At 37.6% G+C, this 15041-nt stretch overlaps 1 protein-coding gene across 4 annotated transcripts in view; it reads left to right on the forward strand.

Annotated features, from left to right (window-relative positions):
• The window catches only part of EXOC4 (exocyst complex component 4), an 815858-nt gene that overhangs the window by 670829 nt on the left and 129988 nt on the right, over nucleotides 1–15041 (forward strand). The window lies entirely within an intron of this gene.

A 15041-nucleotide genomic window follows, 5' to 3' on the forward strand; every position in this document is an offset into this window, starting at 1 on the left:
CATGATTTCTGAAGAGAAATCTGATATAATTCTTATCCTTGTTCCTCTATCAGATTTCTTTTCCTCTGATTTCTTTAAAGATTTTTTTTGTCTTTGATTTTGTATGCTTTGAACGTGATATGCCTAGGTGTAGAATTTATGGTGTGTATCCTGCTTGGTGTTTTCTGAGCCTCCCAGATCTGTAGTTTGGTATCTCTAATTGATTTGGGGTAATTTTCAGTTACTATTGCTTCAAATATTTCTTCTGTTGCTTTTTCTCTTTCTTCTCCTTCTGATATTCCCATTATGCCTATGTTATACCTTTTTAAACTGTCTTATAGTTCTTGGATTATATGTTTTTTAACTATCTCAGAGTTCTTAGATATTCTGTTGTTTTATTCTTCTTTTCTCTTTCTGGTTCAGTTTTGAAAGTTTCTATTGACATTTCTTCAGTGTCTCCAGTTCTTTCCTTGGCCATATCCAGTCTATTTCTGAGCCCATCGGAGGCATTCTTCATTTTTGTTACAGTGTTTTTTATTTCTAACATTTCCTCTTGATTCTTTCTTAGAGTTTTCATCTCTTCTTACATTACCTGTAGTTTTCTTTTTATTGGATGTCTATTATATATATATATACTTTTAATGAAGCATAATAAATATATGAGAATGTACACATATCAAAGCCACAACTGTGCCAAGTTTTACACTTTTCACTTTTGTAACCAATACTCAGATCAAGAAACATAATATTAGCAATAAGAAATAGAACATAGCAATAAAGGGCCTTCTTGTCCTCCTCCTTTCTAGTTACTGCCTGCCTCTTCAAAAGTTACCCTAGTTGACTTGTAACTACTAGACTAGTTTAATCTATTTTTGGACCTTATATAAATGGAATCATTCAGTTATATATATTTTTATTTTTATGACTGGCTTCTTATGTTCCACATTATGTGAGCAAGATTCATCCATATTGTTGTATATAGGTTCTCACTACTCCATAATCTATATTGTATTTCATTATGTTACTAAAACAAGGTTTTTAAAAAATTTATACATGTGTGTTTCTATGTGTGTGTGTGTGTGTATGTATGTATGTACAAGTAATTATGTATTCATACACTCATCATTCTGATGGGCACCTGGAACTATTTCAAATAGTGCTATTGTGAATATCCTGGGTTTTTTTTTTTTTTGATAACCATATATGTGCATTTTGGTTGGGTATATCCTAGGAGTAGAATTTCTGGGTAATAGAGTATGCATATGTTGAGTTTTAGTATACACTGCCAAATAATTTTCCAAAGTGGTGGTAAGAGTTTACACTTTTTTTTTTTTTTTTTGGAGACAGAGTTTCGCCCTTCGCCCAGGCTGTAGTGCAGTGGTGTGATCTCAGCCCACTGCAACTGCCACCTTCTGGTTTCAAGAGATTCTGCTGCCTCAGCCTCCCAAGTAGCTGGAATTACAGGCACCCACCACAACGCCTGGCTGATTTTTGTATTTTTAGTAGAGACAGGTTTTCACCATATTGGCCAGGCTAGTCTCCAACCTTGTGATCCGCCCACCTCGGCCTCCCTTATAGTGTTGTATGAGAGTTCTAGTTGCCCCATATCTCACCAGCACTTATTTTTTTATTTTAGCCAGCCCAGTAGGTTTGTAAGGATATCTCTTTGTCGTTTAATATGCATTTATCTCTTGAACAATGAACTTGAACACTTTTTTATGAGCACTTACATATTTATTGGCCATTTGAATATCCTCTTTTGTAACATATTTGTTCAAATCTATTGCCCATTTTAATTAGCTTGTCTGTCTTTAATGATTTTTAAGAGTTCTTTGCATATCTGGGTGTAACATCTTTGAGATAGATAGATAGACCAACAGATCTTCTCCCACTGTACAGGCTACCTTTTTTACTGTCTTAATGGTGTCTTTTACTAAACAGACTTTTTAAAGTTTTAATAAATTTAATTTGTTATTATTTATGGACAAGACATTTTGAATCCTATTTAAGAAATCTATGATTTACCAAAGTCACAGAGATGTTTTCTTCTAAAACCTTTATTGTGCTGAATATATTTTCCCCCTGCATCTGATATAAATGATAAGCTTTTACATTTTTATTTCCTCTACCTATTCTCTTCCCTTCATTTGCATCATGTTGTCATGACTATAGTGTAGAGAGTAACTTGAGGTATTTTTTTCTATCAAGACAAGTAAAGAATGATTGAGAGATGGATTGGTTAGAGCCCTGAGTAGAAATAATTAAACTGACCTTAGGACAAAGGTCAGGCCACAAGGCTCCACTCTTTCACAGTATTACCATAATATTTTCCCATTGCCAGATTTTGAAGATGCCTGGGTGAACATGTCCCCACTCGTTCTCTGTAAGCATACTCATCTAACTACAGCTGTCAACCTTAATAGTTGTGCTACAAGCAGTTTCTGGAAGAAAAATTATTTTTTCCCAACTTTACAGATTATTTTAAATCACTAAATATCTTTTTCTTCTTGTTCCTCAGCTTATTTTTGTGTAACTCCTTAATTGTATTTTATGCTTGGCAATGGGATTTTCCATCAATCTTATTAGGTATCTTCAATGGCTTAAATTGAAGGGAATGCTTTCTAGCCTCATTCCAGAAAAGAGAATACTGATCCAAAGGAATGAATTTTTACCCTTCATGCTTCTGATTTAGAAAAGCTAGAAGCAAGGTCCTGGCTTTCTTTATTCTTGTTTTGCTCACTGAGTTGTATCACTTTCTATCTTAAATTTGAAGGCAAAACAAATTAAATGTATATTTCTTAATACATGAAGCAAAGTGTAATCTTAAGTGTATAACTAAATGTAATGTTATATCTCATTATATACCATCCCAGATCAAAATATACAATTTTTCTAGTATCCCGAAAAGTCCTGCTCTCAAATAACCACTATTCTGACTTTCATCCCATAGTTTAGATTTACTTGTCTTTGAATTTTATATAAATTTAATTATAGCATCCAATTTATTTTGTTCAACATTATGCCTAAAGGATTTATCCATGTTTTTGCATGTAGACATGGCTTGAAAAACAAACTATATTTGCCTTAACAAAAGAAAAGTAACTTTTAGGTCTATTTGGTATATGATTGACTCTTTCCTTTTAACCTGTCACATTCTCTATCCCAATTAGAAGTTGAAAGCAAAGGTAAGTAGAAGAGGACACTCTTCATTGATATTCCAATGTGGTAGACTTGACAGAGTGCCTTGATTAAGCACTTTAGAGTACCATAGAATATGGCATGAGCCAAAAAGACTGAAAAGTCACAATCTCCCCCTATAATTAGTTTTTAAAGCTCAGAGGGCTGCTTGGCACATAGATGAATATAGAATCCATTGCCCTTTGCATTGAATAAAGGTTATGTTCCCTTCATTACTAAATGAGGCTCTTTTCTATTCTTGTTTTTTAACTAAAAAATAAAATGTATTATTTCTAGGCGTAACTTTGAATGGAGAGAGGAAAAATAGGTCAAGCAAGGGCTTTCATAGAAAAAAGAAAAATAGCAAATATCCTTTTATTCCCAAAGAAGCTGAAAGCAGGCTTTCTAGCCCATTGTCTTTGCACCTGCCATATATATGCATATATTTATCCTTTTGAGATCAATGATTATCTGCTGATAAAAGGCATTCCTGCTTTCTGGAGATGTAATTAACAGAAGGGATAAGGTGTCGGGGGAAGCAAAGGGGACAGGGAAGGAGCTAGGGAGGCCATGTGTATTAGAAAAACAGCCCCCACCCCAAATGATTACCCCCATTTCATTGATACCCTGAATGAAAGAAGAAGAGTCAGTTCTCTAGAGCCGGGTTTGAAAATTCTTAAGTGGATAGGTGTGATTGGTAGGACCTGGAGCAGAATTTTCAGGTGATAAAGGTCAAGCAATATATAAAACCTACAGATTAGTCTTGAAAGATGCACAATAAAGAATTAAGATTGTGCCTGTAATCCCAGTACTTTGTGAAGCCGAGGCGAGTGGATCATGAGGTCAGGCGTTCGAGACCAGCCTGACCAACATGGTGAAACCCCGTCTCTACTAAAGTAGAAAAAAAAATTAGTCGGGCATGGTGATGCGTGCCTGTAATCCCAGCTACTCAGGAGGCTGAGGCAGGAGAATTGCTTGAACCCAGGAGGCGGAAGTTGCAGTGAGCCGAGATTGCGCCACTGCACTCCAGCCTAGGCGACAGAGCAAGACTCCGTCTCAAAAAAAAAAAAAGAAAAGAACTAAGATCGTGCAGTTTATTCCAGCAGTCACAGCAATAAGAGTTGTCAGTGCCTGGCACAGTACAGCAGCAGTACGAATTTTCAGGAATTATTATTCCTACTCAACATATGAGGAAACTGAGGTGCAGAGGAAGTAAATGACTTCCCCAAGTTCACACAGCCACTAAGTGACAGGGATGGAATTTGACTCTAGGTAATCTGACTTCCAGAGCCACCACACTATGATTAACCAGCCTAAAAATGGATCAGGAATTTGTGGATTTTGACATTTGAATTATTCCTTCATTTTCATTGACCATCATAATCTTGACTGATATTTGAGTCATTTTATGCTAACGTCACAGACATTTATCATATAAGCATTTTGACTCTAGATTTTGTTATCATTGGTATTCATTATATTATACCTAATGTATTATATTGTTATAGGTTCTCTCCCTTCCAATAACAGGTTGGTAAACAGAATATCCAGCTATACTTGGAGGAAAAATTATCTATTGAATATAGGTGCTTTAAAACTGCTTGTCTTATTTTCCTCTGATTTATATGTTTGACTAATCAATGCAAAGAAAAAATAATAATCGTTGTTGAAAAGAAGATGGGGGAATGAAATATAAAAATGATATAAAATACATAGATTTTGGGTAGACCGTGATGCAGTCCTGAATAGGGAAGAGAGACCAAAGGACGTTTTGTAGCTATTTTTAGTTATTGAGTTATTTAGAAAATAACTTTTTTATTTTATCTGGGGAATCAAATGAGTGGTATGTTTATTATGACTACCTTTTGTGGTTTTATGAAATTAGGAAGTCAACATGATTAACTGCAGAATATTCATTTCCAGCAAGCAAGGTGGTTGATCTTACGTTATTATTTGGCACAAGTCATATATTAAATGTTCAGTGAAAAAGGAATAAAAGCAGAAAGCAGGTTTGCACTTTTACTTTTCTTCTGTGGAATCCTCTTAGCATAGTTCCTCACACCATAGGTCTTCAGTAAATGTTGCATGAATGAGAAGGATCAGCCACTCCTCAAATGAAAGGAATAAAATGTAAAAAAAAAAAAATGAGGAGGAGGCCTCAGCCTTCAGTGAACTCTCTAAAAGTTACATGCATAGTAAGAAATTCCCTTTGGAAAGCCACTGGCCTACATTCTGGTCCTCAGCACCATCATTAACTAGTTTGTTTTGTTTTTGTCCTTAGTAGGTCTTTATACCTCTTCCATTTTCTCATCCAATTCAGATTAAACAATTCTAAGAGAAGCAGAAATCTAGCAGGGCTAAGAATGTGTTCAGATGTGGAAATTATATGAATAAAGTAGAGCACAAATGATTTTCAGAAAAGTTCCTGTTGGAAATTTGAAAGGTTCTCAACGTAATATAAGCAACAGCTGTTAAAAGGTTCCAGATAACTATAGCTATTGAAGAATCTTCAGATAAGCTTGAAGGAGTAAATGAAAGGGGCGAAGCAGGAAAAAAAAGACTTTAGCTATCTTGAACAAAGTGTTCATATTTATGTTCATAAATTGGAGACATTTATTTCATTATCTCTGGATGCTTAATATAACTTTTAAAATATAATTATAAAAGGAAAGATAAATCAGAAAACATGAATATATTAAATAAGTGCAAGAGTAAAAAATGCTTTACTGAAATATTTTCTTTGCTGCAGTTAAATGAGATGAAGGTCATAGATGGATATAGGATGCTGCCGGGCAAGTCTGGATGAGAAGCTGACTTAAATCTCAAAACTAAACAAAAAAGACAGGTCATTTACTGGAGACTCAGCTGCAAACATATCAATTAATGTTCAAGATGATTGAATTAGGCATTTTGTTATTATATGAAAATGATACTATTCTTGTTAGCATAAGAGTGGCAGTAAATGGAAAAAAACAAAATTTAAAATCTCCCCTATACATCACATTAATGCTAGTGTATTTGGACAATTATTTGAGAATTATAATTATGTTAGTATCATTAAAATGTCACTGATTTGTTTTCTAAATTTCATTTTTTATTTAATTTTAGATATGATTATTTAATTTTTTTCCATTAAGGTGGACATTTAATACCATTCCTCTTTCATTTGAGGCTTAATAAAAGAAAAAAAATGCAATTCTTCCAAAGTAGTCCCACTTAGCCCTTGAGAAAGTCAGGCTGGCAGTGGTCACCTGTGCCATTGTGGTGGTGGGCAGGATGCCTGTGATCAAGCCTGGGTAGGTTGCAGGCAGAAGTGTTTCCGAGACAAGGGCAAGCAGTGAGACGCTCTAGTAGCACTGCCGAAAGCCCGTGCCTGCTGTAAGCTTGGCCCCACTCTGTCTCTGCTGATGCCTGTTCTCTGCTGCAAGCTGAAATTTCCCTGCCAGGGGGTGAAGGACCATTTGCCTCCTCACATCTGTCTTTCTGTCCCTGTTGAATTGTTTCTGCTTCCTAGTCCACCATCCTCTTTCATACTCACCTTTGCCATCAAGATTCAGCTTAGATATCAACTCCTCCAGCATCTCTTCCCAGAAACCCTCCTCCTGCTCCACGCTCCACCCTGCTCCCCTCACTCACAGTCTGTGGGTGAGTCAAACCAGTAAGCAGACCCTTAATAGTGTGGTGAGTGCTACTGCTGGAGGGAAAAATATGGATAAACCTACACAGAAGAGGCCAAAGAACTAAAAAGCCTTAGAAAGAGGAAGGGGATGGAATTGGAGCTCAGGGGAGGGGGTCCTCACCATCCATCAAGCAAGAGGTCAGAAGACAATGTCTAAAATTAACATCAACAAGTAGCTATTTCAACAGATTCTTTAGAGAGATGGTGAAAAATCACTGGAAGAATTTAGAAACAGTAGTAGTACCTTTTTTTTTTTTTTTTTTTTTTGAGACGGAGTCTCCATCTGTCGCCCAGGCTGGAGTGCAGTGGCACGATCTTGGCTCACTGCAACCTCCTCCTCCTGGGTTCAAGCGATTATTCTGCCTCAGTCTCCCAAGTAGCTGGGACTACAGGTGCGTGCCACCATGCCCGGCTAATTTTTGTATTTTTAGTAGAGATGGGGTTTCACCTTATTGGCCAGGCTGGTCTTGAACTCCTGACCTCGTGATCCATCCACCTTGGCCTCCCAACGTGCTGGGATTATAGGCATGAGCCACCACACCTGGTTACAGTAGTACCTTTTTAGACAGTTATATGTGGTTATTTCTGGGGCACAACACTGAGACTGGGGAGTGGTAGGACAGTGGGGTCACAACTGATTAGTGTAGGTTATTTAACCATGGGTAATTATACCTTTGGTTTAGAATTGTTATTTGCTTTAAAAACAATTCTCCACACATCCTCAAACCCTGTGACTGCTCTGATAGTTACCTACTGCTCCCAAATACACTGTTGTTGTAACACTTCTATCCCAGAAAAAAAATGGATCATCTTAAGCCATTTTCACTTTTTTGCCAATTTTACACAAAGCATTTACTCTTTATAGTATCTCTTTTTTTTTACTTTCCAACTTTTATTTTAGATTCAGGGGTATGTATGCAGGTTTGTTACATGGGTAAATTGTATGTCATGGGGATTTAGCATACAGAATATTTTGTCACCCAGTTAAGAAACATAGTACCCGATGGGTAGTGTTTTGATTCTAACCCTCCTCCTACCCTTCACCCTCAAGTAGTCCCATGTCTACTGCTCCCTTGTTTGTGTCAATGTGTATCTCATTTTGCCCCTGCCAAGGTTCACATCTCTCTCTTCCTTCCTCCTAAAACCCCCTCCCCTGCTTATTCCTCATCCCTTCTCTTCTCTGTTCCAAGAGAAGAGAAACCTTACCTGATACCATTGCTTTTGCCTGAGGTCAATTGTTTAATGTCTCTGCTCTGAACAGATTTCGATTCTTCAAGAGGAAATCATATGGCAATTTGAGAAATAACCAGGATAATCAATAAGCTGGTATACTCGGGGGAAGGAGTTCAGTGCTATATAAAGTATGGCTTTTAAACCTATACTCATTCTCAGTAGTGGAAAAACCAGAGTATAATGTGTTCAACTTATAATAAGTGGTTATTGGTTATTTTACTCCTATCACCTGGTAATCTATTTTGAAGTTCAGGAATTCTTTATGGAAAGTTATTGTTATAATTATGCACTGTATCACGCATATTATACAGTGACTCCTGGCAGAAAAACTGCATACCTACAGAAGTCCTAGCACCTAAAGAAAAAACATGAACCTAATCGTTTATACCTAGTGTTGCTTGACAATATCTATGAAGCAAAGTTAGTGGCCAAGCTTATTTGAGTGTCTTAGCTAAAGAAAGATAACATTCTTTTTCCAAACTCATAGAGCATTTCCATGCAATTGTGTTCCAAGTCTACATATCATAACTCTGAGCTGGTGCTGTCAGCATCAAAGTAACATGCTGCTTTGCAGTTAGCTTTTTGCTTAGTTTCTAGTATCAATTTTCATGGAATTTTTTCATTGTCTTTACCCACTGATACATCAGTGTACTCTTCTGCTTGGTACCAAAAACGGGGATACAAAACGTGGAGAAACCCTGAGACTGAGCCTTGGGTTCCTGCCCCCTGTGCCACTAACTCCCCGTGTATCCCCTCCTCCTCTGCACCTCCAGCTCTTCCTCTGTAAACGACAACCTGTGAGTCTCCAACTTATTGGCTGTTTTTTTCCTTAAGTGATGTTTGTGTGTGTGTGTATGTGTTTATGTGTATTTATTTGTTTTAACTAGCTTATTAGGTCTTATTTAACATCCAGTAAAGCTATGTTTTTAAGCCAGATATTTATGCTTCAGAGTAGGTTGGAACCCCTTGTGTAATCACCTAGTGTATTTCTACCCATTTTGTGGAACTTTGAATATAATTGTACTATTTTTAGTTACTACTTCAGGTTCTAGTTTACATTTATGGCATTTTTTTTCAAACGTTCGTCATTTATTTGATGTCTCAGAAACACAACCTTCAATTGTAAAGCTGTTTTAAAAGAAAATTTGGTCAATTATTTGATAATTACTATTTTCCAGTGAGGTTTCCAGAAAAACATTGTCATACAACCAAAAGCTGCCTGTAATTGCTTTTGAAAGGATCAAGTTCTTAAATAAACTCAGGATTCAACACTGATATCAAAGGCGTAAGGTTAATGACCAGAGTGCCTAGCCAGTTTTATTGTTCTAGAATTTAAGTGTTTAATGACAGGCATCAAATGAGTCACCCAATAGTGGCTCAATAAATACTTGTTGAATGAATGTATGTCTGTATTCATGTGCTACTTGATATATAAGTAATGGATTCAAATAAGAGAAAGGATAGTGTAGGAGGAATCTCAGAATATGGAGTAGAAAGACTTAATTGTTTGCCCAAATTCTGAGCTGCAGTTTTATATTGGCAATTGAAAATTACTCAGAAATAAAAAAGTTAACTATTTAATATATAGAATATATTGTTAATAATATAGGCAAAAGAACAAAAGTTAGGCTGCTAGGAAAGAAAAACTGTAACTTAAACTAAAAGTATAATTATAGAGAAATTTTAAAGAATTTCTTCTCATACACACTATATAGAGCTGAGTCAAATAGGAACAGGTGTTTTCAAAACATAATAAATCTCTCATACTAATGCATTTGAACTTATCACACAGCTTGACCTGTGATTAAGATCTTGGCCTCTAATTGGAGAAGCTGTTCGAATCCTGGTGTTTTGCTACCAACCCACCCTCCATAAGGATGATGTGTTTGTGTCTTTCTTTTAGACTGGGAGTCTGCCTGGTGGCAAAGCTGCCTTAGCAGAATGGTGTCTCCAATTTACTCTCTAGACCTTTGCCTCTGCCATAGCCTTGGTAACTCTAACCTTGCTTCTTCTAGAAGAGGCTAAATTATGCATAATAGTTTTTCTGTGCTCAGCCTTAAGAACACAACACATAAACTACTCCAAAATACTTACACAAGGACAGAAAGACTGACAGAAGAAACTATGCATTTATGCGTTCCTGGATTGAACATGTCAAAACGTAACTGACTGTCATTCTAAATTTTCTCTCTCCAGATCTGAAATTAAAATGGCAGAGACAATTTGCAGGGATTCTGATTGCTTTCGTAATATTGCTTAAGTTTGTAATTGGTGCGTTAACTTCTCATCGTACATGTAATATTTTGTATAAAACCTTCATTTCCAGAAACGGCACGCTGGGAAGAAACTTAAAGAGCACTGTCAAGGGATCTATGTAGGATGTGATTCCCAGGAGTTCACCATCTTAGGAACTATTTTGGACAGGAGTAGGAGAGATACTGATTTTGAAAAGCCCAACAAAAAAATTCCTTTTCTCACTTCTTATTTGTTCCCTGAGCTTAACTCTTTGTTGTTATTTTAGAAATTTGAAAAATAATAAACCCACAGAAAAGTTAACAGTGCAGTGAATGCATATGTACCATACACTGACTGAGATCTCCTGACCACTGACATCTTGCTATACTCACTCTATGCTCTCTCCAAATATATACACACACTTCCTTGCCAAACCATTCAAAAGTAGGCCACGGACATTATGGCCTCTATTCTTAAACTCTTTAGCATGCATTTCCCAAGAAGGAAGACATTCTCATATGTACTCATATCATTACCATATGTATTAGTTTTATGTTGCTGCCTTGTAACCAATTACCACTGTTGTCAATAGGCTTGGCCGTTTGAGTCTGTCTTGACCTTTCCCCTGCTCTGTTGTTTATCACAGGGGAACTGACTTTGCAGGCAGCATTTCCTAGACTCTTAGGGCAGTTATCTCAGGTCTGGGCTCAGCAATAGGAAGTGGTGATGAAAGATTTGGGGAACAGGGCCAGGAGAGAGAGAGAGAGAGAGAGAGAGAGTGTGTGTGTGTCTAAATAAAATGTGATCAGATACAGCACAGGTCTGCGGACCAATCCCTGAAACCATTTGTGATGTTTCGTTCATAATTGCATCAGGTCTGCTGAAAGCGCAGATTGTTTTTTCTTTTTTGCTTTCCTTTCAGTAGATAACAGATTCTTTAAAGACTAAATGGAGACGATTTTGAGCATGTTTGGCAAAATTTCCTTAAATGAATTCTTGTCAGATAGACCTTTTTAAAGATTGTAATTGTGTGGTAAAATTAAGTTAAATAGGTTTAACACTCCTGGCAAAATTACCTTAAATGAATTCTTGTCAGATAGAGCTCTTTAAAGATTATAAATAATTGTGTGGTAAAAATTAGGCTTAACAGGTTTAACATTCTTCTTTAGTTTCATAGGCTTCTATGTGAGCCTGTTGGCCAACTGATTTGGAAGGCAAGTCCTCAGATAGGATCCAGTACCCAAAACACTCATGTTTTGAGTTCTGATTTCTACTCCTGGCTGTGTCAGATCATCTTTGAGCAATTGCTGAGTGCCTGTTACCTCTGAGTTTCTGTTACTTCACCTTCTGAAGACAATGTTAGTTTGCTGTCTGTTTCACTCAAAAATACATAGTGTCTTCATTAAATAATGTGTTATCATAATAAGCAGAAGATGAAGGGTACGTAAAAATTCAGGCCTAGAAAGCGGAAATAATACTGTCCAGTTGCCAGGCAGCAGCCATTCTGGCTGTGAGGTCTTCTGCAGGGCACAAGTGACTGTGTCTTCCGCAAGCCTGGAGCCACCAGTCCAGACCAGCTTCAGGCCAGTGCGCCCATTGCGTCCCACCTTGGCACAAGTAACTAATACCCATGTCCTCCAGTTTTATGTGCTGGGATTCCTGGTGTGCCCATTTGAAAGTTCTCTCATATGTGGTGAGATGTTCTTCCATTTTTCTCTTCAGCAAAACGTGAAGTTGTTTTTTGGAGAACATATGGACAGTATAGAAAAGCACAAAGCATGATACATTTCTGCAGTTGACATTTTGCCATATAGATATCCAACCTTTTTTCGGCTCGTATATTTATTTATTTTCTTAATATCATACAGTACCTACAGTTGTATAAGTTTATTTTACACAACTGCATATCATAATGAAAAATAAGCTATACCAAATATTTTTCTATGTTACCAAGTTTTTTATATACATAATTCCTAATGACTTTATGGTTTTCCATAGTATAGATAGATCATAATTTAATTAATCAGAGGGTTTGGAAAAAAATCTGTAGTCAAACAGCTAAAGCCATCCCTTTAAGGTTATTCTAACACATAAAAACCTTCCACCAAGCTCTTTGACACACAAATCCTCGAAGGAATGATTTTTTGTGTGAAATGGTTATAGCTGTCAATCACTTATTCTCTGTGTCATGGTTTCTGTGCTCTTTTCAGGTTGTTAGGGGGTGATTATGGATTCCTGTCAAATGAGATGTCTGCTATGTATTCGACATGAGGCAGTTTGTATTTTCTCAGTCTATTGCTCTCCTGTCTGAGGAGGTTAAGCAAATCTCAGTGAGCCAGAGGGAAATGGGACAGGCATCAAGTGCTGGCAGCACACAGCAAACATGCTCAGGGCCCAAGATCCCCACTCAAGCAGATTAGACTTCTTACATAAATACATTTGTCTTAATTGTCACATTCCACCTAGGGCTACACCTAATATGCATAAAAATGGCTCCAAGCCTGGTTTTCAAAGCCATTTGCCCCCCGCTGTTGCTTTTTCACCACCCAGCTCAGAGGCATTTTTTGTGTTATATCTATCACAGATGATTAAGGGGCTCAAAGAGTTGATATATAAGGGCAGATTAAGAAAACTAAATATTTACAACCTGACTGAGTGACAGCCAAGGGAAATACTATAAATGTCTTCTGGGCTCAAATCACGGAGGAGACATTGTTTTGCTTTTCCTAGTAAGTGGATTTTAGAGCTATTCAAATTCAGAGAAAGTTTTCTTGGGATGACATCTCGTATGCTAATTAGATAAATGAGTCAGCTAGAAATTGCATTTAGCAGCTACTAACAGAAACTTGAAATAGCAGTGGCTTAAACAAGTAGGGTTTCATTTTTCTCTGCTATGACATGAAGCTCAAAAGCATTTTTATTGTCTGGGACTGCACTGTTGCTCCATGATGGCATCAGTGCACCATTGCCCCACTGTCTTTGGGTTCCATTATGCTCAGCACTGGCTTCCATACTCAAGGTCAGCTGATGTTTGAGAAGAGCTACTGCAGCCCCAGTTGCCCTGGCTTCATTCCATTAAGAGAGAAGGCAAAAGAGTCTCTGCCAACTAAGATTGCTTAAGAGAGCTTCCTTGATGCCCATCTACTGATTTCAGTTTACATCTCACTGGCCACCACATCTGCAAGAAGGACAGGAAAATTTGGTGGGGTTTTTTGTTTTGTTTCATCTTAAGTTGGGCACATTGCTGACCCCAACAGCATCAGGGTACTTTTACCAAGAATGCATGGGATAATGGATACTGGGTAGGCAGCTAATGGTTTCTGTCACAATAATTAACATCTTGAAAATTCTGATGAAAGTCTGGGCTGTAAGACACTGTGGTTGGTATTTGTAAAACTAGCCCTTGATATGTAACATATTTCCTCCTGCTCACTCTTACCTAAATTCGTTCATCATCCCACTAAATAAACTAGCCATCTCAACAGACCTAAGATAATAATAACAACAATAGTTTTTACCAAGTAAAAACTGTTTGCACTGTGTTATGCACTTAAAAGCATCCCCTGAATGATTTGCCTTAAAATATTCTAAAGTGGTGATGGGGAGGCATAAATAAGGATAAATGGAATAAGACTTCCATGAGTTGCTAATAGTTGAAGCTGGAAGACAGTTACATGGAGGGTTGTTATACTCTTCTTTCTACTTTCATAATTATTGAAATTTTCCCAATGAAAAGCTTTAAAAATCACATTTAATCCTTACATTGCTTCATATCAGGTCAGTTCTTTTACCTCTAGATAATAATGCTTGGAGTTAAGCAGTGTCACACAACAAGCAAGTGGCAGATTCAGTATTCAAACCTGGGTTTATCTCACTTTGAAGTCTGTGTCCCACCCTTGCCACTCAAGGAAAACACTTTTCAGACAAGCAGCCTGGGCATCACCTGGAAATCAGTTAGAAATGCAGAATTCAGGGCCCCACCCCAAGCCCTTTTCCAAGCCCCTCAGATCAGATTGGTGCACACCCACATTCCATGCACTCGGTTCACTGCTCTTCATTGCCTCAACATCAACTGTGACATTTCCTTTAAAAAAAGATAACCCTCAGCTAAAATAAGGAGGCTAGTCGTGACTCACTACTTGGTAGCATAAACATTTTAGATAACGATTTGATTCACAGCAGTTGCTGTAGTGCTGGGCACCAAACGCCTATGTGTCAATTAAGCATCTTTCTGACTATGTGTCAACAATTTTTATTAATCACTGCATGCTCAAAACTTAATTTGGCTTGTTCTAGTTAAATTAAGCCCTTGCTTCTTCTCACTTAAGGTGTGTTAGATTTTAAAAGCCTTGGGTCTTACAGAAAACTCTCCGGGTGCCTGTTTCAACCTCCTCCAGCATCAGCTCTGCTTACCCACCTGTGTGTAACTTTCTTGATTTTTTTTTCCTAACATTCTCAGTCATCTTTTTTTTTTTTTGGAGACAGAGTCTCATGCTCTGTTGCCCAGGCTGGAGTGCAGTGGCACGATCTCGGCTCACTGCAGCCTCCGCCTCCCGGGTTCAAGCGATTCTCCTGCCTCAGCCTCCCGAGTAGCTGGGGCTGCAGGTGCATGCTGGCGCTAATTTTTTGTATTTTAGTAGAGATGAGGTTTCACTGTTGTTGCCCAGGCTGGTCTCGAACTCCTGAGCTCAGGCAGTCTGCCTGCCTCAGCCTCCCAAAGTGCTAAGATTACAGGCTT

The sequence above is a fragment of the Pongo pygmaeus genome, chromosome 6, assembly GCF_028885625.2.
Source record: "Pongo pygmaeus isolate AG05252 chromosome 6, NHGRI_mPonPyg2-v2.0_pri, whole genome shotgun sequence".
Classification (NCBI taxonomy): Eukaryota; Metazoa; Chordata; class Mammalia; order Primates; family Hominidae; genus Pongo; species Pongo pygmaeus.